We start from the raw sequence: 24,802 nt of genomic DNA on the forward strand, positions 1-24,802 counted from the left end.
TACCAATTCTGCACAGATGGAACTTGAAAAAAACCACTGTGATGTGCAGCTCCCATTCTGTGAATCCCGAGACAAGTCCGTAATGCTCTGTCATGGAATGGAATGGGCACAGATCTGGAGTCACACAGACCTGGTTTTGAATCCCCTGCTCAATTCCTGTAATCTTTTTTTTGGTTTGTTTAATTTTTTATATTTATTCATTTAGAGAGATACAGATAGCATGAGAGGGGGCGGGGCAAAGGCGGGGGAGGGAGACAGAGAATCCCAAGCAGGCTCCATACTATCAGCACAGACCCCCCAACGCCGGGCTCAAACTCACAAAACCGCGAGATCATGACCTGAACTGAAACTGAGAGTCGGGTGCTTAACCGACTGAGCCACCCAGGTGCCCCCAATTCCTGTAACCTTGAAGCTGTCACCTCAATTTCCAGGCTCTACAGGAAGAAGAAAAAACTCTGTATCAGAGGACTTGCAACTCAAGCTCCCAGGAAAGACTCTGACACCGAGTAAGAACTTCCCCATCTTGTCCTCCTGACCTCATTAGCTCTAATCCTTCCCTAGGACACCTGGGGCCTATGAGAAGTTGCCAGAAGTTTGGTGACTCTTTCTCCAGGCTCCACCAGTCCCCCGAGAACAACATGGCACAGTGCAGTGTCTCCCAACCAGTCATTTCGCATGAAGGAAGAGGGTTTCGTGGCCAAACGCGGTTGGAAACCCGCCTCCCCGTTGCCCTCCTGCAGTCACGATGCACACAGAGTGCCCTGAGGAGCCCGCAGTTACGGAACCCCGTTTCACTGTGTCCAATCGGGCTAAGTACCCTGGGATATCCTGCAGGAGAAATGTTCCTCAGGGCTGGCCTGGGAAATGCTGGGCGGGTGGGATGTGCCATGGCAGAAGGGCTGAATTGGGGTCTGGCTTGGCACTGAGCAGCTGCTTGGCTCTCAGGCTCAAACAAGATAATGGACACAGGAGCCGCCCTGCATAAACGCCGGGGCTGTCGGAACAGTCATCCACAGGGAGGACTCAGTCACTCTGCCAACCGAGGGCCGACCTTACCGCAGCCGCCCACCCGCAGCCGCCCACCCACAGGTGCTCGGTCTCCCAGGGGAGGGGGAGGGGGAGGGGGAGGGGGAAGGGAGGGTCCTCCCGGGGCCCAGAGCCCAGGAGGCAGAAGCTGTTGAGGACTGGGAAGGATGGGCCCCCTTACCCTCCCCCCCCACCCGGCCTCAGGAATGCTGTTTGCTTACAGAAGAAGCTGGGACTTGTTGCCATGAGCGGTATTCCAACCCAAGCCTGTGTTGATGCTTAGCAGATAAGAAAACCAGACTAGAGACAGGCCAGAGAGGAATTTAGCACCAGAGCCCCACAGACCACCCCCTTTACCCTTCCTTCCTCAGAGGCCACATGGAGGGGCTTCCCAGGACCCCTCAGAGCCCAGGAAACACTGACAAATGCTCACACTTGCCTGACTACGGAAGGCAGGGCCTGGGATCATTCTGACTTTGCCCTGCGTCCAACAAACCCAGACCATCGAAAATGACACCAGCATTTTGTATGTTCCGTCCTCCTAGGTAAAGGATGGAAGGTGCACGAGGCTAGGTGGAGGGAGCAGCTGCAGAGGGGATAACACAGTGGCTTACCTAGGATCTAATCAGCCACGTTGAGGAATGTGGGTTTTAGTCTAGGGACGAGGGGAGGCTACCACCGTGGGGGGGGGGGCGGGGGCGGGAGGGTGACATCACTGGATTTGTATTTTAAAGAGATCACTTGGACGGGCCATGGGAAGTGATCAGTTGCAAACTGGCCTGGATTAGCCAGGAGGGGGGTTTCCAATCTAAGAGAGAGGGAAGAACCCCAGGACAGGGCTAGGGAGAAAGTGGTAAAATGTCACAAGACAGGGGCAAATGAAGGCACAGATCTCACCCTCTGACAAAAAAGCCTGGCCGGGGGAGAAGCAGGACTCGAAGCCCCCCCCCGCAGCCATTTCCACCTAAGTAAGAAGCCCAGCTTTTCAGGGCCTCTCCAGCCACAGCGCCTTGGGCACGGATCTCGGGCATGATGATGTCACACAGACCAGATGGGTCACCTCCTCTACGATACTGTCCCTGTCCTCCAGGCCACAAGATACATTCTTCTTTTTTTTTTTTTTTTAATATTTTAAATGTTTATTTATTTTGGAGACACAGAGAGAGACAGGGCATGAATGGGGGAGGGTCAGAGAGGGAGGTACAGAATCTGAAACAGGCTCCAGGCTCTGAGCTGTCAGCACAGAGCCCGACGCGGGGCTCGAACTCACAGACCGCGAGATCATGACCTGAGCCGAAGTGGGACGCTCAACCGACTGAGCCACCCGGGCGCCCCACAAGATCCATTCTTAATGAATGAATCAATCCACCAATTGGGCCAGAAAGCAGAGCAAGAAGATGGCCCTGTTGTTCCATTCAAGAATTCTGCCACTGAGAGTGCCCATCCGCCTAAACAGAAAGGTCCCCGTGGCCTTTACAGCCCAACCAACTCCTGCACCCAACGTCTCCCAACTGTCCTTCCAGTCCCCCCTCTCCTGTCCCCTGCCAGACACTCTCCAGTCTAGACCCGTTCCTCTCCCATCAGCCCAGCAGCCTTTCTTAACACCCAGGAGATTATTCATCTTGCCTCCCCAGGCCGATACCAGCAAAACCAACCTTATACCAGAACTACACTGCTTCTCTGCCCACCTTCCATTTGGCCCTCACACACCTTGAAGTCAGGGGCTGTCCCCCTGACCCCATACACAGGTGCTGACCGAGCCCAGGGTCCACAGAGAGGGCCCTCGCTCAGTGCTTGTGGAAGTGAACTGAATTGTTCAACACACTTGGGTTCAAGGCTCACGTCGCGTCTTCTGGGGGCCTGGCCGTCCAAGAAAACAACCATTCCCAAGTTAGCCCTCCCAAGCCCTCCTGTCTGATGTCGGGGTGGGGGGAGCACATCAGCAGCTTCTGCTCAGGCCCCTGGCCGAATCTGCAGTTACGACACCTGCACTGGACCCTTGACTTTGCATTTAATTGTTCGGTATTTGCGTAGTGAGACCACACACGTGCCTCGCCTACCCGGAGAGACTGCAAAGAGAACCAAGATATCTTGGGCCAGTGTCTCCTCCCAAATTGCCGGGCACAGATCAGCCCCAGCCTCGCCCCCAGGTGTGACAAGGTGGACAGAAGCTGCCCTCCCCTTAGGAATGCGCCCTGAACACACTGACCCTGCCCTCCCACCTTCCAGACCTGGCTAGGCCTAGGCGGCATGCATGTGCACAAGGGGGAACTTGAACCCTTCGGACTCCTGTGGCGGAGGGGTTATTCACTCCCTTTGGTTCTGCCGAGAGGACGGCTTTTCTTTCCTCGAGCACGTGAGCACAGTTTGCTGAAACCCAATGCAGAAAAATAACCATACTGAAAAGATGTAATTACACGGCCACTGTCTCAACGGGAAAGTGCAGTGCGCTTGGTTTCCTGAGTCCACATCATGCCGGCTGAGAAATGCAACCCGAGATGAGAAACTAAAGACAATTTTTGAAGAACACTCTGTCCAGGGCCTACCAGGCCTACAGCAGCCTGTTATTCTGAGTGATGTTTAAATAACACACACACGCACGCACGCACGCAAACCCAAAAAAGCACTGAGTAGTGTAACCACTACCACCAACAGCCATCTGAACCCTATTCCTGCTGAGCCGAGGGCTCTAAGGCCACAGATGGGGCCCAGTCACCACGGGGTCCCCGCTGCTTGACACAGGGAAGTGCAGCATAATACTGATGACCCGGAATCACGGGGAAGGTGACAGTCTCCCAAAAGGTCCAAAGTCCAGGCATCCAACACCAGACTCTCTGCCATCCATTCTCAGAGGGCATGACGCTAAGATCGATAACCCTGCACCTTCTCTGGTTGTTTCCCCCTTTAGCAGGCAAGGCAGCAGAAGCTCGGGACAGGTGGCCTCCCGGATCATATCACTGCCCTCCTCCTCCTCACCCACCCTTCCAGTCAAATCTGATTCATCCGTTTCTAAGAGACACATGACTGGCCAGGGGTCAACACAATCTTCCTGAATTGATCAAGCGTTTCATACAAATGGACTCTGATAATGAGCTTCATCGCTGAAAGGAGACAAGCCTTTCCAAGTGGTGATAACTTATTCATGACCTTCCCAGAAGGCATCTGAGAAGGAACCCGACTCAGGAGGCAGCCAGGCTGGCCCAGGAATTCCAGACCCATCGCTTAACTAAACCAACAGAACAAACTCTGCTTCGTTGACTCGGCCCCCTGGGCCCTAATTTCTCCATTTACAAAACGGAAGTGCGACCAGCTCCCCCTCAGGACAGCTGTGAGTACATGAGAGCATGTGAGGGTACAGCCCCCACCAGGTCTAGCTGACAGTCCCAGCTCTGCAGTGTAGTCAGCGCACTGCGCAACTCACAGAACAATTGTGAGGATCACAATAGGCTAACGGAGGAGTGTGGTGCTTGGTGGCGCCCCAGGGCCTGCGGGCCCCCCTCGCCACAATCTTTTTGCCTCTTCTCTCAAGAAGTCTGTGTCGCCACTGAGCTCATAATGAGTCAGTCACGGCACTGCCCTCACACAGCCCACTTTGGGGGGTTTGAAGTCACATCCTGCCTAGCCTCACTCAACATGATTTATTCCACCCCAGGAATGTAGCTCATTTCCCAGAATTTTGTGAAGAACTCGAGTTAAAGAGCTTGATCTTGCAAGGGACTCCATTTATAGGCTCAGCTGCAGTGGAGGAGGAGACTCAGCTCAGCTCAGACCTGTAGGCGGGAACCACACAAAGTCAGTACTGAAAGAGGCCGCCGGAGCATCTCACCCTGGAGTGCCAATGTTTCTTTTTTTCTTTAATTTCAACCCACGGTAAAAAAAAAAAGTAAAATAAAATAAATTAAAGACTATTTAGATAATAGATAATACACACAAACATGTCGAATGAAAAGCTTCATGAAACGATAGATACATACTATTCACCTTGATTATTTCCCATTCGAGTCTATCTTATTTCATGTCTACAAACCCTGGTTGCCACCCGTGAAAGTAATTTCACGACCCACCAGTGAGGTCTCAGCTGACGGTCTATAAAACACCAGTCTGACTCCACTGTCACTGGGTAGATGAGGCTTGGGCTGGTCCAGTGACTCCCCAAGACCACAAGTTGGGCCAAAGAGCAGCTCAAGTCCAAAGCCAAAGCAAGGCTCTGTGGAGGTCAAACCTCCAGCAGGTAGGATGGCAGCCACCTCACATGACATGTGTTGGGCATGTTCGTGGCCTGCTGCTCGGTCACCTGATCCCGACAACCTCAATAAAGCCCTGGTAGCCATCCTGCTCCCCACCCTCCCCCTTAAAAAAAAAAAAAGACTCCGAGGGGGCGCCCAGGTGGCTCAGGCGGCTGAACACCTGACTTCGGCTCAGGTCATGGTCTCGCAGCACAAGAGTTCGAGTCCTGCGTCGGGCTCTGTGCTGACAGCTCAGAGCCTGGAGCCTGCTTTGGATTCTGTGTCTCCCTCTCTCTCTGCCCCTCCCCCGCTCTGTCAATCTCTCTTAAAAATAAACGTTAAAAAATTTTAAAGTAAAAATACAAATAAAAAAATCAGAGGCTCAGGGAGATAAAGCGCACTGCCTGGAACTGGGCACTTAAGAAACATCCTTTGAGGACCCGGAGCCCAGGGCAGGGAAGATGGAAGGACAGAGTTTCCTCGGTGCAGCATCACAACAGATCCAATCCACTATGATCAGAACATCACCCCTCCAAGCCCCAGCCCCAGCCCCATGCCAAAGAGACGCCCAAAAGTGACATGAGAGGGACAGTTGGATGCAAGACAGATCAGATGGGAGAGGAAGGCCACTGTCCTGCAGACATGAGCTCAGAGAAGCTACTCTCCCTGTACTTACACCCGTGGGGTGGCATAACCTAACCCTAGTGAACAGACCCTCGTGCCTGCCAATAGCCTGTGGATGGCTTGTTTACACGCACGTGCACGCGCGTGCACACACTCTATAAACAGGAAACCCAACGTTCTCTCTGGATCGTTGGTTCTGAACGCTTTCGGCCCGTAAGGACCCCTTTGAGAACTGGCTGACGGCAGTGAACCTTTTGCCTACCACCTTAGGGGGCCCACTGAGACCCTCAAGTACAGCCCATAGACTTTTAGAAGCCCCCCCCGCCACATACACACACACACATACCCAGGTCCCCAGTTCCAATTTCAAAGGCAAAAGGACTCTGGCATGGCCTCCTTCTCCACCCAGGCGGCATGAACAAAGACTTGAGAGGATTCTCGTCCTTCGTTCCTCTCCAGAGGGGTAATGAGGATCTCACAAAAGAGGTCAGAGGGTGCAAAAGACAAACTCTGCAGTCAGGACAAGCCAACAGTGACCATTGTCGTGGGAAGTGAAGGACTCAGGATGGTTGGGGCAGGAGGCCACTTCCCCTGGGCTGCTCCAGATCACCCTGAGCTGCAGAAACAAGAAATCCAAACCTGCACGCCGAACTGTCCCTCCTCCCTACACTGCCATCACTTGGGACTATTCTCAAGTGAGCCAGCAGGTGCCAGCCCTGGGCACACAGGCTGCCTGGAGGACAGGGCCGAGCTCCCCAGAGAAACCAGGGTGGGCAGGCCGCATCCCAGAGCCTTTGGCCCCCCTGGGGGAAATCACCCAAGAACTAGTCGCAGAGTGGAGATAAAACCCGTGTATCTCCCACGCTACAGAGAAATTAGATTACTAGAGAAGGCTAATTAATCCCTCGAGGAGGCTGTGGTGATGCCCCCGTCTGAAAGGCTGGCCACCCCAGCTGTCCTTGAGCAGGGAGCCTGGCTGCAGCAATGACCTCACCACATCCTTCACCAGAAACCCGGCTGCTGATTATTTAACCACCCGCCAAGAACTGCCCCTTTGCCCGGGTCTGGTTCCAAAGGGGCCAAGGCCGAGGCCGCACAGGAGAGAAGGAAGGAGCAGCGGCCCCTGCTCTAGACAGCTGCCGGATTTGCACCGAACCCATCCCACAGACGTGCACACACACAAACCTGTACACACACAGGCAGGTGCACACAGACACGTGGGTGCACACTCCAGGGATGTGGGATCAGGGCAAAATGCGACACTTCTAGAGTCGGGCTGGCCTGGGTTGAGCGCGGGAGTCTCTACCCAGAGCTTGAGGGAATCTCTGGGAATGTTAGTTATTTTAGGGGGGGGGGGGCGGTGCATAGAGCGAGAGAGAGAATCCCAAGCAGGCTCCGTGCTGCCAGCACAGAACCCGACACAGGCCTCGAACCCACGCAACTGTGAGATCATGACCTGAACCGAAACCAAGAATTGGATGCTTAACCGACAAAGCCACCCAAGCGCCCTTCCGGGAATGTTATTTGAGGGCTCTGAACCTCCCTGTCTTCATCCGTAAACCGGGTGTCACCGGGCCCACGCCCCACAAATAAAACCCGCTAGCACTGAGTTCTGGGTGCTTTTCGTAGGAGAGCTTCCCCAGCCCACACAACTGCGAGGTACGTTCTTCTAGGATCCGGTTCTGCAGATGAGGAAACTGAGGCCCAGAATGTCTAAGTGACTTGCTCTAGGGCACGCAGGTAGTAGCGGCTGGTGTCTGTGCCCCGCAAGTCTGACAAGCGGCCCTAGGGTTTTCATGCCTGACCACTCGGCTCGCCCTCTCAGCACCTGGTGAGGCAGCAAACGCGTGAGGTCTGTAAAGACCAGACAGAATCATCAAGAAGGGGAAGGAGACTCCGGGGACCCACAATCTGCCCGGTCACGCACCGCAGAGGCGGTCCTCCTGGCTGACGCCAAGCCCCTCGGTCAGACGCGTTTCCCTGGCAAACTCCTCTTTAACCTGACTCCCCCCACCCCTCCCAGCTGTCCCCTTCGGAGCCAGGAATTCAAAGCGCCTGTAGTTGTCAGAGGCTTCCAGCCACAACCAATGCGGAATGTCCCCCGGTCCAGGAGCACAAAGGCTGCCTGGTAAAGCCCCCGGAAGAGCTTTGAATCCTGCCCCTGATCTTTGCTCTGGGTCCGCACAGAGGATCACATTCTTCAGATTCTTGTTTGAAAGCCAGAAGGGGGGGAGGGGGAGGGGCGTCCACTATTTCAACCTAAGGCTAATTAAAGCCCGCGACTCGTTTTAAAGGGGAAGAGGGCCGTCCTTTCCCAGCCTCCCTGTAATACACTGGTCTGCCCTGTGTGATACTGCACTAGTCTGCACCCGGGCGCTCTGCATCTTGGAAGGGTCCTCATTTTGAAGACGCCCGGGTTCCAGCACTAGTAAGTGGCAGAGGGGGGAGGCCGCCAGATCCCCAGCCTCGCCCTCAGAGGCCACTGTCCATTCCTTCTCTGACGCGAGGCTCGCGGTGCCGGCCAGAAAGTCAGCAGAACCAACTCCAGGTGGTTTGGACGAAGGAGTTGGAACCGGTCGGAGGCGAGAAGTCACAACACTGATGGGGGGTCTGTAAATGCCACCGAGCAATTAATCCCATAATGAGGCATTTTTAACGAGCACTGGGCGCGACACAGCCACCTCCAACTCGCTCTGGCAAAAGGAGGAAACAGTTGGCGGGCGGCAGGCCCGGCTCTGGGCAGACGGTAGGTTGAGAGCAGGGCGCTGTCGGCTGGCAGGCCGCTGGGGAGGCGGTGGCATTGGAAAGCTGCGGGAGAAAAGCTAGTTGCCCTGCAGGAACCGGGCTGACCCGACCTCACACACCTGGCCGCCCACCCCCACCTGCTGCCCGCCGACGGGTCTCACCGATGAGTCTCGGGAGTGACAGGAGGGGCTGTATTTTACACCTGGGCCCATAAGCCAGCGGGGCGGCACCAGAACTCACTGCTTTAAGGCTGTGTGCAAAAGCGTGACCTCCTCCCGACCCCAGGTTCATAAACATCCCCCCCCACTGACTGTGTGAAGTGGGATGAGAAGGCAGGGGAGGCCACGAAAGCAGATACAGAAAATAATCGGGCATCAGGTCAATGTCGAGGAGCTGGGGAGGATCTGGGCTCTCTCGCCCGCTACCTGAGGCCCGGCACTCAGGTTCTCTGGGTCTCAGCTTTTCCAGCTATAAAGCAGGAACATTTACACCGCCGCCTTCATGGGACTGGGAGACTTGCATTGCATCAGCCTGAGCCTGACTTCAAACTTTATATCGAAAGCAAAAAAAAACTAATTAAAATGGGGTTTTGAAAACGGATAACAACTGACATTTTTATAACAGACTGGCACTGCGCTGGACAAATTGTGTCTAAACAGGGGCACCAGGCTGGCTTGGTCGGTGGAACATGCAACTCTGGATCTCGGGGCCGTGAGTTCAAGCCTAGAGCTTACTTAAAAGATGTTTTTTAAATGTGCGTATCAATAAAACAGATAAACAATAGAGCCAAGCTTTACTGAGCATCATAATCCTCTATGGCGACTCTATTTACCTCATTCCACACATGAGGAAAACAGGCATGGAAAGGGGGCGTGGCTTGTCAAGGCCAAAGAGCTGGCAAGTGAGAGAATCAGGATCAGGACCAAGGGTCTAACCCCAGAGCCCCCTGCCTGTTACACAAGGACCAGACATAGACACACTACAGTGGTTCAGACTGAGACCCCTCCTTCCACCCAAGGTGTTGCAGAGCTAAGCGGAGGTGCCGATGATAAACCGCACACCCCGCGTGAATATATATATTCCTGGTTCCTCAAGCTGACCTTACGTGCCCACCAAGGGCGAGGCATGGTACAAGGGTCTCAGGAGCAGCACCTCGAATGGGAGGAAGCAAGACCCAAAAGTAGGTCAGCCAGCACAGAGAAGTGCCGAGGGGAAGCATTATCGGGCAGCAACTCGGGTTTTAAGTCTAAATTCCCCGCACCGGCATTCTATTAAGTGATACCCGTCACTCGTGTAAAACCAGTGTTTATGGCTCATCAGAGGGGACAAGCCATCTCCAAGAATGACTGGTTGACAAGAACTGGGAGGGGAGGGGGTGAGCAGGATGCGATGACCCGGTGAGGAAGGCAGAGCAAGCTGGAACAACCCGGTCCCTTCCACGAGCCCCCTGATACTTTGCAGTGGTCCTGGGCAGCAGAGAGAAGGAAGCAGGATAGAAGGAAAAGGGGCTCTGGGGAACGAGGGACAGAAGGAAAGGGGATGGGGATTGACACCTACTGGGAGCCACCAGGAGCGGAGTTCACAGAAGGGTTGGTGAGGCACTCAAAGGACACTGAGATTAGCCACACTTTACAGAGGAGGAACCTGGGGCTCAAAGCACTTAAAACTGGGGAGATCAAGAAAAGCCCCTCACACCTGGAAGAATAGGAAGAATGCTGCTGGATTATAAGAGAGCCCCCCCCCCCGACAACCACACCCACTCCCTTCTGCCATTATGGACAGACTTGTGTCCCACACCCCCCCAAATTCACCCATTGAGGCTCTAACCCCCAGGACCTCCAGATGTGACTGTGTTTGACAACAGGCCCTTAGGTGAGGAAGTAACAATGAGAGCATCAAGGTGGGCTCCCCCATCTGACTGGTGTCCCTGGAAGAGGAGGAAGGCAGGAGACACCATGGATGCGAGCACACAGAAGACAGCCGTCTGTAAACCAGGAAGAGAGCCCTCAGGAGATCTGGGCTGCCAGAGGTGCCTTGCTCGTGGACTCCCAGCCTCCAGAGCTGTAAGAGACAAACTTCTCTGGTCGAAGCCAGCCCACCCGGGGGACCCCGTACGTGCCCCTGTCTGACCACTGCGGTCCACCATCCTGACCTGCCATGGCGAGCCTGTATGCCCGGCCGCTGTCTGCTTTGCCACTCTAGAGTGTAAGCTACAGACCTGGGTCGTAAACCAGTCATGCCTCCCGGGCCCCTACGCAGGCTCCACCTCACCACCAGCATATCTAACGAACAAATAAACTGAGTGAAAATGGGACGGAAACCCAGCTGCTACCTCTGGAGTCACCCACTCCCTGGCCCACGGTCTACCACCGACTCCTGCTTTATCGAACTCTCTTAGTCCCTGTTCCCACCTCCAATATAGGAGCTGGCCCATAATTACAGATGGTATAAATTCCAAGATAATCTCCAGCTTATAATCACCACCAAACAGAAGTGTCAACAAAGTGACAGGAGATAATCTACCAAGTGCTGAAATGCCCGGCTTACGTTTGATTCTTATTAGCAATTTTCAGTCAATACGTAAAAAAAATAAAGTTTGGTTCGGTTTTGGGGTTTTTTTGAGTGTGTGTGTTCAATGGGTGGCACTGAGGACAGTGACAGAAACTCTCCTGGTCAAACGTCATCCCTGGGCAGCCTGGTACTGACCCAGATCTGCCCGCAGGCTGCAGAGGGGGCTGGCGTTGGTGGACAAAGCCTGAAACGTGAACAGGGCCTGTAAGTGTCCCAGCGACCACATCTGGGGCTGCCCCCACCCTCTCACTCCCTCGCCGGGTGGGGTTGACAAGCTCCTTTCGGAACAGCAAAGGACTTGTCTCCTGCTCTCTAGGAAGACGGCGGGATTCAGGGTAGGCTCCCTCGAGCCAGGAGCTGCGGGGACAGGACAGTGCAGGGCAGGGAGAACAAAGAAAGGAACACCTGCAGGAAGCCAGTGATGTGGAATGAAAGAAAATACTAGAACAAAGCCACTGCATTCCTTTCTAGACCCTTGGCCACCCATCCTCGCCCTCATGCCCAGCCCAGGCCCAAATGACTCCCTTACCATTGTAAACATCTATCTACTCCAAAGCAGCCACTAAGATTCTGAAACTTTCTCTTCACAACAAAACTAAAGTGTTGCAACTTGTTGCTACAATCCTGAATCTTCCCTGGGCAGTAACCTCAGCAGAGCCCAGTGGCCTGCCAGCCGCTCTGGGACCTTTCAGAGATCATCCCTGCCCATCCCGTGCTGTCCCTTACCTAGGTACAGAGAGGTCTCTCGGGAGGGCCAGGGGGCGGTTTCCCCAGGGGATAGGCCCCTCGGAACCTTCCTCCCAGGGTGTTTGTTTTCTGGCCCAGGCCTGTGAAGCTGGGTGTGGGGGTGCGGGAGCTGGAGATCTAACTCCAAAGAGCCCAGAAAGATCTCCCAGGTCCTTGCTCCTAACCTGTCTCACCACTGAAGACACAGTGGTCTTCCGTCAACTCAAATTGGGTGCTCAAGCCGCCATTTTCTCCTAGGCTCACCTCTAACACAACCCACAACACCAGAGTAAAGTGCTTTTTCCTGGAGTCTAGACCTGAGCCCCTTGAGGGCAGGGCCTGTGATGCCTCATTCGGCTACAGCCCAGCCACGTAGCAGTTTCTTGCCCTAGAACAGATGCTCAGGATGTATTTGCTGAATGAATCTCAAGAGTCACTAAAACCCATGGAACTTTCTGGCAATGGAAATAATGGTTCTTCCCCTTTGTGGACCATAACATAGCCACTAAGATAATAATTGTGGAGACTGTTGCGACACAGGAAACTTTATGTTGCAGTGCTGGGTGAGTCAGAGCACAACAGTATCTGTTCTGCTCACAGGTTTGTACAACGGGCATGTGTGTGGACAGGAAACCCAGAAAGACGCAAACTGTGGACGGACTGGGGGGCAAATCTGCTTCTTGTCAGCGTTGTTATTATACTGTTTTGCTATAAACAACACTCCCCTTTTTACTTTAAAAAGCAGACTAATTCCAGTAACAATTACGTCTCTCTCAACACTCTGTGAAAAATCACACCCCCGGCCCTTCAGCTGGGAACAGCGTGTTGCCCACAGAACCAGAGGGCACAGGCAGAACTCCCACCCAGAGGCTAAGGACCTGGGAAGGGAATCCTGCACTCCCACGTTTCCCAGGGAATGGCACAAGGAACTAGACTTTAATGGGCCATATGGGCTACGGAGGGGGCTGAGAGAGGGGCTGGGGCCCAGCGCTCCTCAAGACGAGAGGAAATCTTTTAGCTCCTGAACAACAAAGCTCCCTGGACACATTCCAGGCCACATCCGTACCTGCAATGGGCTTGGATGCCCCCTCCTCCTGGAAGCCTTCCCAGAGCCCCCTGGGCCCTCTCCCCTGGGACAACTGTCAGCTCCTGGAAACAAGGGCCCCACTTCCTTCACCTCTGCAGTCCCAGCACCACCCAGCCCAGTGCCTAGCATATAGAGTAAGCTCTGAGGCATGACAACGGAACACTGAGGGGCAGATAAACGAATTAAGGAAAGAAAAAATGCATGTTTGGGGCGCCTGGGTGGCTCGGTCGGTTAAGCGTCCGACTTCGGCTCAGGTCACGATCTCACGGTCCGTGAGTTCGAGCCCCGCGTTGGGCTCTGTGCTGACAGCTCAGAGCCTGGAGCCTGTTTCCGATTCTGTGTCTCCCTCTCTCTCTGACCCTCCCCTGCTCATGCTCTGTCTCTCTCTGTCTCAAAAATAAATAAACGTTTAAAGAAAAATTAAAAAAAAAAAAAAAGAAAAAATGCATGTTTGCAAGTGGGCTGAGGCCAAGAAGAGCCCACTAGTCAAGATGGCGGCCGAGCCTCTAGCTGGCTGGCTCCCCAGTGAAGACCAGCCAGGGCCCAGCCAACAGCAGCCAGGACTTATGCTGCCATGGTCTGTCACCTGCCCTCCCTTAGGACCAACCACACACATCTGAGGAATGGCGAGTTGAGGCTAAAGGTGATGTCAGTAGCCAAGGCAACGCTAGGGATCCAGCAACCTTGCTCTGAGTAGACAATCGCACCCACGGGACAGAGGCCCCCTTCTGCAGCAGCCCAAACCTCTGCTCCTTTCATGAATTTTTGGCCACCTGTGCAAGAGCAGTTCTTGGGGAGCAGCCCACCCTCCAGTGAGGAAACACAAGTTCAGGGGTGAAGGTCACACAGGGGTCTGGAGTCAGAGTGCCAGAATCTGAACACCTGCTCAGTCTCCTCATCTGTAAAATGGGGGTAATTTCTTATCTCATGAGACTGGGGTAAAAAATTAAATGAGATAATTCATGTAAAAGCACCAGCAGTGTGCCTGGTACACAGACATGACGACTCTCTCCCCCAGTGTCCCAACTCCCCGTTAGAGGGTAAGGCCGCTGAGGACGGAGCTGGGCTCTCTGCCCTCCACCTCTACTGAAGCCCCACCGAGCCCAGCACGGTCAGGCCATGCAGCAGGAGCCCCAGGAGTCTTCGGACGACTGAGATTTGCCAAAGAAATTTGGGGTCAATACCCTCAATACCCAAGAGCTGGTCTTCAATATTAAAAATAGACAAAAACTTTAAGATGACTCCCAGCCACCACTTTTCTTAGCCCGGAGATTTCCAGACAAGTGCCTGGCACCCATGCTTTGTAAAGTGGAGAGAGCAGTGAGTGGTATTTTAAAGCCATGGCTGCCTGGACCTCCTCGTCCCAGGCTTACAGGCAAAGTCACCAGTGAGCCCTGAACTCCACTGTGTTAACCAGGAGCCGCCTCTGTGTCAGGCACGAGGTGACTTATGGATCCAGACTTGAGGGAAGACTCTGCCTCTGACCTCCAGGTCCTCAGTCCGGTGGGTTCCAGGGTCTTCTCCCCCATCCCAGACCAGTTAGATTTAAGTCACCCCCAACCAGTTCCAATGCCTGTCTTTATGTTTATCAGACAGGAAGCTCCTTCTCCAGCTCAGTGACTTCATGCAAAACACAGGAAGTGCAGTGGCTTTTGAACACAGGCAACTCTAAATAAAGGGGCCTCTCCTGCTTTATAACGCCCTTTTTAAAAAATGCTTAACCCAGCTCAGATCCATGTGCCAAGATGAACTGTACCGTGTGGTAAGAAGGCTGCAAAGGTTGAGACCCTGAAAACCTCAGCATCCGACCCAGGAGATTTTCTGGCAGGTTCCTCAGCCTTCTTCACCTTCACACTTTGTTATCGAGGGACAGACTTGTCAGACACATTTAAAATCTTTAAAATCTGACCACGCATCTCCTACTGCCCACGGAGGACAGATGATATTGGTGAGACCATGAAAAAGGAGGAAGAAGGAAGGGGAAGGAAAGAACTGGACCACTTCACTTATCTTTACATGTAATTACCAGCCTGAAAAAAACAGGCATCTCCGTGTTGCAGGTGGGGAAACTGAGGCCGCAGTCTAACAGCTGGAGCACAGGTGGGGGTCTGGTCCCAGCTCTGCCTGATCCCAAAGCCCTTGTTTTGTTCCCTCCACCACGGGCTTCATATTGAAAAGACAAGAAACCGATCAGCTCAGTGCTTAAAGGACTAGAAATGACTAGAAATGACTAGAAATGAGGACCAGCGAACAGGCAGCGGAGAGCCAGTGTGGCCGTCCGAACGGCCCACCCTGCGGCCTGGCGCTCCCCCATGTGAAATATTGATTTCTGGGCCGTGCAGGCTTTCAGCTGAAGGGGCCCTGTCCAGCTGGAAGAAGTTCAGAGAAACCGAGAACACTTCCCACCCGATCTCTTAACCGTAGTGCCCCTCCCCACCAGAAGAAAAGGATGAAGGGTGTGGAAGAATAAACTCCTGAGGACAGATTAAAGGGGCTAAGTGTGTGTTCCTTGGCTAAACAGTGCATAAAGGCCAAGAAAGGGAAGATAACACTTTGAAAACACTCTTAAAGGAGGCTAAGTGATTCCGAGGGAAACCAGGAGCCAAAGCTTCCCACCGCCTTGCAACAAAGAGCTGGGGTAAATCGCTCCCCCCCTCTAGTGGGTGTGGGGGGTGGGGGGGGGGTAACTGTCCATCCAGCTCAGACACTCCTTAATTCTAGGTAAATTCAGCAGGGAGGGTTTTATTGCTGTTCATTTTCCTTTGGGGCAGGGAGACACTGGGAATTACAGTTCAAGTGAAAAGGGAGAAGTCTTGAAGGTGATAAGTTCCCAAAATGGGAATGTCCACAGAGGTGAGAGAAAGCTCCCCGGGGTGGGGGGCCTGTTCTTCTGGGAAGGAAGGACTGTAAGGACCTGTGAGGACCTTAGAGGCACCAAGGAAGCAAGTGGGGGGGGGGGGGGGGGACAAGCTACACCTTCCTCTTCCCTCCAGGCTGCAGCCCAACCTGCCTCAGCAGGAAGCCACACCCTTTGGTGGCAACTTCCGGAAGGCCCAGCAAGGCGAGGCTCCCTCAGCCAGAGGGGAGGGTTCCCGGTGGAGAGACTGGAGGTGAAGAGGGCCGCTGAAGGCCGCTGCAGACACTCCCAGGAAGGCCTCGCCCTCAGCGAAAGGCCATCCGAGAGCCTCCCCTGGGCCCACCTGCCCCAGGCGTGTGCTGTGTCCCATTCTGGGTGCTGAATCACCTAGAGGGCAGAATGGGGACTGAGAAATGCCAACAGAAGCCCTCCTAAGTTACTTTTTAAAGGGACACACATCAGGTGCAAGAGGGCAGCTCCCCTCAGGCTTCCCAAATGTACGGTGGGGAGGTGGGGAGGTGGGGACTGGGGCGGGGGAGATCCCAGCCAGCCTCCAGCCTTCAAACCATCTGCCATCGGGTGGCAGGCCCACTTTAGACCCAGGCTCATTCTGTGTGCTCATGTGTGACTCATGCCATTCCTCCAGGAGGCCCAGAGGCTGCCTGGCAGGGACACAGGCCTGTCCGAGACCCCGATGGGGGGTCTTTGGCTGGCTGCGCCACAGGAAAAAAAAAAAGCCAACTCAGCGGTAAGCAGAGCTGGTGGCTTCTCCAGTACCCACGTCATCCAAGACTAAGACAGTCTCTCTTGAGAAGGGGATCAGGGCCCTCCAATTCAAAACACCCCTTTTGATCACATTTTCTCAAGAATTTGGGCTTTTCCACTGTTATTAATGCATTAAAAACCCAGAAGTCTGAGGGACAACTGGGGACAGCGTGGGAAGGGGAATGCTAGTGGCTGCAGTGACTCCAACTTTAAAAAAGAAGAGAATCTGGGGGCGCCTGGGTGGCTCAGTCAGTTCAGCACCCGACTTCGTCCGGCTCAGGTCATGATCTCACGGCTTCTGAGTTCAAGCCCCGTGTTGGGCTCTGTGCTGACAGGTCAGAGCCTGGAGCCTGCTTCGGATTCTGTGTCTCCCTCTCTCTCTGCCCCTCCCCTCCCCCTCTCTCTCTCTCTCTCAAAAAGAAATACAAAAAACTTAAAAAAAGAAGAAAATCCAAGTGAATAAGGGTCTGGTTTCGCCCAATGGTCAGAGTGGGCTCCCCAGGAAAGAACCACGTGTGATGTGGAGCCAGGGGAATCATGGGAAGCCCGGCAAAAGGGTATCCCCCAAATACTTTCCAGACACACACTGCGAGCTTCCTTTTCTCATACGAAGAAAAAGCCATCATCTATCATTTCCCAGCACACGAGGGAGTGGATCAGAATAGGCGTTCGTTTGAGGGGTTACTCTGGCAATATGATGTCAAGGGGGAAGAAAACGGGACCCAAAATGTTCCAGCCATGAGAGCAAGCCAGTCCATTTCTAGGATCCTTCCTCCTTCCGTGCACACAATAGACACTCAATATGGAGTCTAAAGCAATGCACTTTGAAGTGGAAACCTACAAGAATGGCCAGAAGATCCCCTTATATTGACACGTAATAAAACCAAAAAGGCATTTACTGAAGAGTAATGCTCATTTCCTGGGCCTTCTTCCCTTTCTGGAGGCAGACACTATTGCCAGCATCTCAGAATCTTTCCATGCAGAGCCCAGGTGACATACTTTGTTTTACCAAAAAAAAAAAAAAAAAAAAAAAGGAGCACCATATATCCTGCTATGCACCTAGTTTTTCCCATTTGCAACGTATCTTGGAGAGCACGCCCTGTAACTACGTACATATCAGCCTCATTCTTCTAAGGGCAACAAGGATCCCCACTGTGCCATGATTAATTGACCCTTTTGATGGACAGTTTGCTTCTTCTTCTTCTTCTTTTTTTTAATGACAATGCTGTAAAGAATATGCTCCGACATTTCCTTTTGCATATTTGAGTTTTTCTGTGGGTTGAGCTCCTGGAAATTAGTCAGAGGGACTATGCTTTGCAGACACTGCCAAAGTACTTTTAAAAAGAGAGTTGTTAAAACTTACACTCCCATCAGTAGGGCATGAGACTGTGCTCTAAACACTTGGGGCATCTCTGAGAAATTAAGATTACTGAATCTTCCAGTTTCCCAGGCACTCTTGTGTTTCATAGGTGGGCACATAAACTGTCATGATGTCTTTGTAGGATGTTAGGGCCCTTTCTATCCAAATCAAGTTTTCCTCCAACCAGAGCCGAAAGGCAGATCTCAAGGCCCTTGAGTCCTGTGCTCTCTCCATGTCACCCCCTGGCTGTACCCTAGACTTCCTAGATCACAGGAAACCATGTTTTAGAACTAAAACCACAGATAGTTTGCACACCTTGTGCCTGGGCCAGAGTCCTGAAACCAGGCTACGCAGCACAAGCTCATTACCAAGTGCATCCAAAAGCATCAGCGGATGGATCCCAGACCCACCTGGGCTTTACAGTCCACAAGGCGCGCGCACACACGCACACACACACACACACACACACACATTTTTAGAAAGCAGAAAGAGCACTGAGCAGGAAGGAGCCAGGAAAACCATCTACCCTTCCCTTCCTTGTTTCCTCACCTGAGGACCCAGGGAGATGAGACCGGCCGTTTACATATTTTTTTTAAAAACTTAAATAGCCACTATGTATGAGGCCCTTTACACACCTTATTTCTTTTAGTTCTCACATCTAGTCCTTCAGGGTAGGTACTCATTCCCATATTATAGATAAGGACACTGAGACGCAGGGAGGTTATGCGACTTGCCCAAGGTCATAAACCTAATTAAATGGCAGGGTGAGGATCTGAACTCTGCCTAGCTCCAAAGCTCACGCCCCCACTCTTCCCAGATCTAAGAATGGGACTCTGTAAACCACAGGAGCACCACCACTCCCCAGGGGGCAGCCAGGACTCCGTTCGGTTGTCACCAGAGTCCTTGAGCCCAGAAGTTCAGCGCACCAAGGGTTAAGGCGGAGAGGCAGTGACTCTCTGGGGCTGCACAAAGGGAAAATGCACTTCCTGCCCCTGCAGGCAGAGATGCTGTTTTATGCTCAGCAAATTAGGACGTTTGTTTAATTAAGACGACACACAGATTTTGTTATTCTAAATATTTTTGGAACATGATGCTGGGGAGGAAGCTGTCAAGGCATGGATTTTTTTTTTCCCCCTTTGCTTTGGGTTTCTTTCTCCCCCTTCAAGAGAAGGGTAAGGCCAGGCTCAGGGGAAAACAACAGCCAACCCCTCCTCTCCTTTTGAAATAAAGATGTCAAGCTGGTAAGGGCTGTCTTAAGCACTTTATTGAAGGATTAGCTAGAAGAGGAAGTGAAGAAAACACAGCTAGTCTGGTTTCTAGCAATACCCGACCAGGCCGCACAACAATGCTGCATTTTCTGAGTGTGCTTTGCTCCTTCTAAAAAGCTAACAGATCCTTGTTTTGTTTTTTCTGGAGCAAGAACAGGCAAGAGGCAGCCTGTGATTCACATGCGTCCTTCATCCTGCAAGAGGGAAGTTCCCCTATCTCCAACCCCTTAGGTTAAAGAGTTTAAAATTAAAAAACAAAAACAAAACAAAGAGAAAGCCAGGACCCTGATCCTCTCTCTCCTGGACCTTCATGTGCCCCCCAGGTAAGCAGCCCCACAGAATGTCCCTCTCCAGCTGCCCTTCCCAGAACAGAGCCTGCCAATCAATCCAGGCACCTGGATCTGCCCAAAGCAGAGCCTTTTGGTGTCACCCTGCAGCCAAGTGGGGGGCACAGTGACTCTCAAATTACACTAAGCAATCTCTTGATTGCTCAATTACACACTAATAGGAGGCCTCGCTTTCCAACACTGAGGGCTTGCCTCAGTTTGCCCAGCCTGCAGCCCTGCAGCGGGCTCCCTCTTCCGGGGCCAGCCTCCCTCCTTGTCCCCCTAGCTCCAGACACAAGTGCTCCCTCTTGGAATTCCTCGAATCCTTTGTCTCTGGTGTGCTTGGGACGCTCATCACAGGCTGCCTTTGTATTTCAGTCATTCAGATGCTATTTCCCCTTGAGGACTGTAAACCCCTGGAGGGCAGAGGTCTCCTCCAAGAGCCTCTGGGATGTCAGCAGAGTGGACTGGCTCCTTTCTCCTAGTCCCCATGACTCACAGTACCTTTCTGAGGGCCATGTCATCTACAGATTTGTCTCGGCTCTCCCTAAGTGCCCGAGGGCAGGGGCCAGGTCTTACTCAACCTCACACCCCCCACCACCTGGCAGAGTCCTTGGCACACAGCAGGCAGTTAAATATTTGCTCAATTACACATCTATGTACCCTCCCCCATGCATCTAGCAGCCTTGTATATAAACTGACTAATATTAATCGGGTGATTGTCTAAACAGGCCTTAAAGCAACCTCCCTCCTTACCAAAAGGGGAATAAACCACCAGGTGAGGTTATGAGGCAGGTTATCGGAGGAGTCAGAAATGGCCACAGTGTTGCAGGAAGGAGCTGCTGCTCTCTTCCCCTTCAACAGTTACTCAACAGTTACTCTGAAATCCTGTTAAACCCAGAAAAGGATGCAGTGAACCGAGAAGCTGCCGGGCCTCTCAACTGCCCAGCAAAGAGAGCCGCCTGTCTCCAGGACCTGCCAAGACGTGGGATTTCCCGGGAATCTTTCTCCCCACACCGGTTGGGTGGGGCCACAGACTGCAGCTGGGCCCTCACCCTGCCCCCAAGTCAAGACAGCCGGCCACCTTGTCCGGGAAATTGTTATAAACGACTGGGCTCTCTGCAGGGATGCGGGGGTGCAGTCTGCCCCCCCCCCGCCCCCGCCGTGGCCCCTGGACAGGGTGTAGTGAGGCCCCCAGTACAGAGAAGCGGGGGAGGGAGGGTAAAGACCCCGACTCTTGGCCCAAACAGGGACGATGCGATAGCCCCGGGCGGGTCCTAAAGGCGCAGGGCCCGGCTCCCCGCCCCCGCCCGCGTGGGGCGGCCCCCAGGTGCGGTGGAATCAGGTGCGCTCCCAGGCGGGCGCAGATGGCTGCGGGCATTCCTGGGCCTTCCTCTCCGGGGTAGCGGAAGTCAGAAGTCAACGGCTGAGGGGCTGTAGAGGAGGGGGGTAGTCTTTCCTGCCTCGTCCGGCCCCCGCAGATCCGCGGTGCCCACGCACCCGCCCGCACCTCTCCCGGTCCCCCTCCTCCGCCCGACCGATCGCAGCCGGGCGAATGAGGAAGTCGGGAGCGGAGGGCGGAAACTGAGCCGAGCGCAATGTCTACAGCAGGACAGTCCGAGTCTGACTCAGGAGGACGCCCTGACAGCTGCCAAACGGTCCCCGCCTGCCCGTTACCTCCGTGGCGAGAACGCCTGGAAAACTTCCAAAGGAGCCGCTGCCCCAAGCCCCCCAGCTCGGCGCACCCGTTCGGGTCCAGGGACAGCGGCTCCCCGGAAGGGGTTAAAAAGTTTGCCCAACTCGGGCACTTGGCGAGGCGAGGGCGGGGCGCGTGCCCCGGCGGCAGGGGGAGGTCGAGGCTCCCGGTGCCCCGCCGGGGCAGTGCGCCTGGCAGGGGGAGGGGCGGAGGGTTTCCGGGGAGCGCCGGCCCCGCAGCCTTCCCGGCTCCCGAGGCCTCGCCTCCAGCGGCGCCGTCCCCGAGCGTCGCGCAGGGGTCCCGGGGCCCCTCCCGGAAGGATGCGGTGCCCCGGCCGGGCCCCGCGGCGTTCGCGCCCGCTCGCGCCGGTCGCCGGCCGCGCGGAGGCCGAGAGCCACACGTCGGCCCGCTGGCCCCAGACGCCGCGCGTCCCGTCGCCACCGCCCCCGCCCGGGGCGGGACCGGCCGGTGGGGCTCGCTCACCTGAACCTGGATCTGCGCCGGGGAACGGGCGCTGCTTCTCCCGAAAGGGCTTTCTCGAGCGCTCGGGCGACGGCGGGGGTGGGGGGCGAGCGCGCGAGGCGGGAGCTGCAGGAGGTCAGTCTCGCTCAGCCTTCCGTACCCTTCCCGGGAACCGCGGTGATCTGCGCGCCTCACCGCACCCAGCTCGGCTCCTCGCCGCCTTCCCGCCCCGCCCTAGCAGCCGCCCGCCTATTCCAGCCCGGCGCCGGCTCCGGGGCGGAGCCTGGGGCACGACTCCGCCCCCTGAGCTGCCTCGCCCACTCCAGTCCGACCTCGGGTATGATGGACAGACACCTTGGCCCGTGGGAAGGGGGTGAGAGGAGCCTCTGAGACCAAAGGCGTGGTTATTCATCCTCCTCATCCGCCCCCACCGCCGCCCGCTCCACCTTCCTCCGCGCTTCCTAGGCGGGAGCCCCGCCCCCTAGGGCGGGTCCGACGAACAGCCAGGTTCCAGGGGGGGGATAGACACAGAGAGAGTCCAATCAGGAGGAGGAGGCTCGCAGAGGGCTCGGGCAGGGATTTTGGTGCATTGCCGCGGCCGGGCGAGGCAGGGCGGGAGCCGGCTGGGGAGGTCCCGGACTCTGACACCCCGCCCCTCGAGCTGTTTTCCCGGTCCCGTGCCCTCCTACCAGAAGAACAGATATTAAGTACCATATATGGGAAAAGTGCTATTTTACATAATTATGGTGGCGTGGGGGGTGGGGGGGTGAGGGCGGGCGTGGACTCAGCCCGGGATCCGCTGCGGGCGCCGTGAGTTCGATTCCTGACCCTGTCTTTAGACCCCGCTGCGGGTCTTCTGGCCTCCGGATCTTGGCTCAGACGGGTTCTTGGGGTGCACTTCCAGGCCTCTTTACCTTCACGCCATTAATTGGCACATTCCCTTTCAGATTTTTGTTACGAATTTGTGTGTGTGTGCGCTTTTTCTCAGGTTGGCAAAGCGCCGCTCTTTTTGGTCACTGCCCACTACACGAGGATAAAAACTTTGTTATTAAAAAAAATTTTTTTAGAGGTGCCTGGCTGGCTTAGTGGGTAGAGCATGCGACTTGATCTAAGGGTTGTGAGTTCAAGCCCCACGTTGGACATAGAGGCCACTACAATTTTTTTTTTAATAAAAAAATTGTACTTATCTTTTAATCCATTTGGAATTCAGTTTGGTTGTGGAATGAGGGGGAAAGCTAAAACAATTTTCGTAATAGCCCAGTTGTCCACACACCATTTTCTCCACTGATTCATCACCTTTCTAACATATATGCTGGGACCTGTTTCTGAGTTGTATCCATTGACCTTTCTGTGCTAGTTCCAAAATACTTTAATGATGGGAGCTTTATAATATATTTTATATCGAAGAGGGAAAATTTCTCATTACTCTTTCCTTTTGGAATGTTCATACTATCATGATTAAATTATAACTTCAGAAAAAATTTATGATGTAAAGGCAAAAGAACACTAGGGAAAAAAATGATGCAACCCTAAGAATTACTACCAACAATATACAAAGAGCTCTTCTCAGTCATTAAGAAAAACCCCAAGTACTCTAGGGGCGCCTTGGTGGCTCTGTCGCTTAAGTGGCTGAAGTCAGCTTTGGTCATGATCTCCAATCCGTGAGTTTGAGCCCCCAGTCAGGCTCTGTGCTGACAGCTCAGAGCCTGGAGCCTGCTTCAGATTCTATCTCCCTCTCTCTCTGCCCCTCCCCTGCTCATTCTCTCTCTCTTTCTCTCTCTCTCTCTCTCTCTCTCTCTCTCTCTGTCTCTCAAAAATAAACATTAAAAAACAAACAAACCCCAAGTACTCCAAAATAAAAATGGTTCAAAAAAAGGAATGGGCAACTAAGAAAGAAGAAACATAAATGGCCACTAATTATGAAAAAAAATGAGTCATTAGAAATGCAGACAGAACAACATGCGATGCCATTTTTCACCTAACAAACTTAAAAAAAAATAATAAAAGGATACAAACACCCACTCTTAGGTTTAGAGATATAGGCGAGAAAGTAAACCGATCAGTTGTCTCCGAAAATTCACCGTAAAAAAATAATTGGAAAAGTGCACAGGGGCATCTGGCTGGCTTGGTCAGTAGAGCGTGAGACTCTTGATCTTGAGGTTATAAATTCAAGCCCCATGATAGGTGTAGAGATTACTTAAAAATAAAATTTTAATAAAGGGGCGGGGGGGGGCGCCTGGGTGGCTCCATGGGTTAAGTGTCCATCTCTGGATTTTGGCTCAGGTCATGATCTCACCGTTGGTGGGGTCAGCCCCAATCAGGCTCTGTCCAGACAGCATGGAGCCTCTTTGCCCCTCCTGCAAGTAGGGGCCCTCTCTCTCTCTCTCAAAATTAATTAATTAATTAATTAATTAATTAAAAGGTCATGATCAGGTCACGATCTCGCCATGCATGAGTTCGATCCCCGCATTGGGCTCTGTGCTGACAGCTCAAAGCCTGGAGTCTGCTTCGGATTCTGTGTCTCCCTCTCTCTGTGCCCCTCCCCCACTCACACTCTGTCTCTCTCTCTCTCTGTCTCTCTGTCTCTCAAAAATAAATAAACATGAAAAAAATTTAAAGGAAGAAAGAAAAATGCAGACTTTTTTTGGTGGTTTAAAAAGTATTCTTTCCAATAAATAAATAATAAAAGGTATTCTTTCCAACATTGTTTATAGTTACTAAGTATTAAAAATAAATGTATAAGAGATTGAATAAATGTTGATGCATCCATATCTTGCAAAATACTCAGAAAGACACTAAAATTTTATTTAGATTTGTAATTACTGATTTAAGATATGTTAAATAAAGAAAAGCAAGTTAGAGAATGTTGTTACAGCAGGATCTCATTTATTTTTGCACAGTGTTTGTGTGTCTGTCCGATGTGTGTGTGTGCATGTGTGTGTTCTCAGAAAGAATGAGGCTTAAAAGGAATAATAACGTGTAAATAAGGGTTATGTCTTTTTTTTAATGTTTTATTTATTTATTTATTTTTAAAATGTTCATTTTTAAGAGATAGAGTATGAG

General features: G+C 53.2%; 1 protein-coding gene across 1 annotated transcript in view; it reads right to left on the bottom strand.

The window, feature by feature from the left end:
* Positions 1-21,900, bottom strand: part of MYH9 (myosin heavy chain 9) — a 92,062-nt gene extending 70,162 nt beyond the window's left edge. Inside the window, exon 1 of the mRNA XM_027070854.2 lies at positions 21,761-21,900. The gene's annotated coding sequence lies outside the window, so the exon portion shown is untranslated. The remainder of the gene's footprint in view (positions 1-21,760) is intronic.
* Positions 21,901-24,802: the final 2,902 nt, after the last annotated feature.

This window comes from Acinonyx jubatus, chromosome B4 (assembly GCF_027475565.1).
Source record: "Acinonyx jubatus isolate Ajub_Pintada_27869175 chromosome B4, VMU_Ajub_asm_v1.0, whole genome shotgun sequence".
Lineage (NCBI taxonomy): Eukaryota > Metazoa > Chordata > Mammalia > Carnivora > Felidae > Acinonyx > Acinonyx jubatus.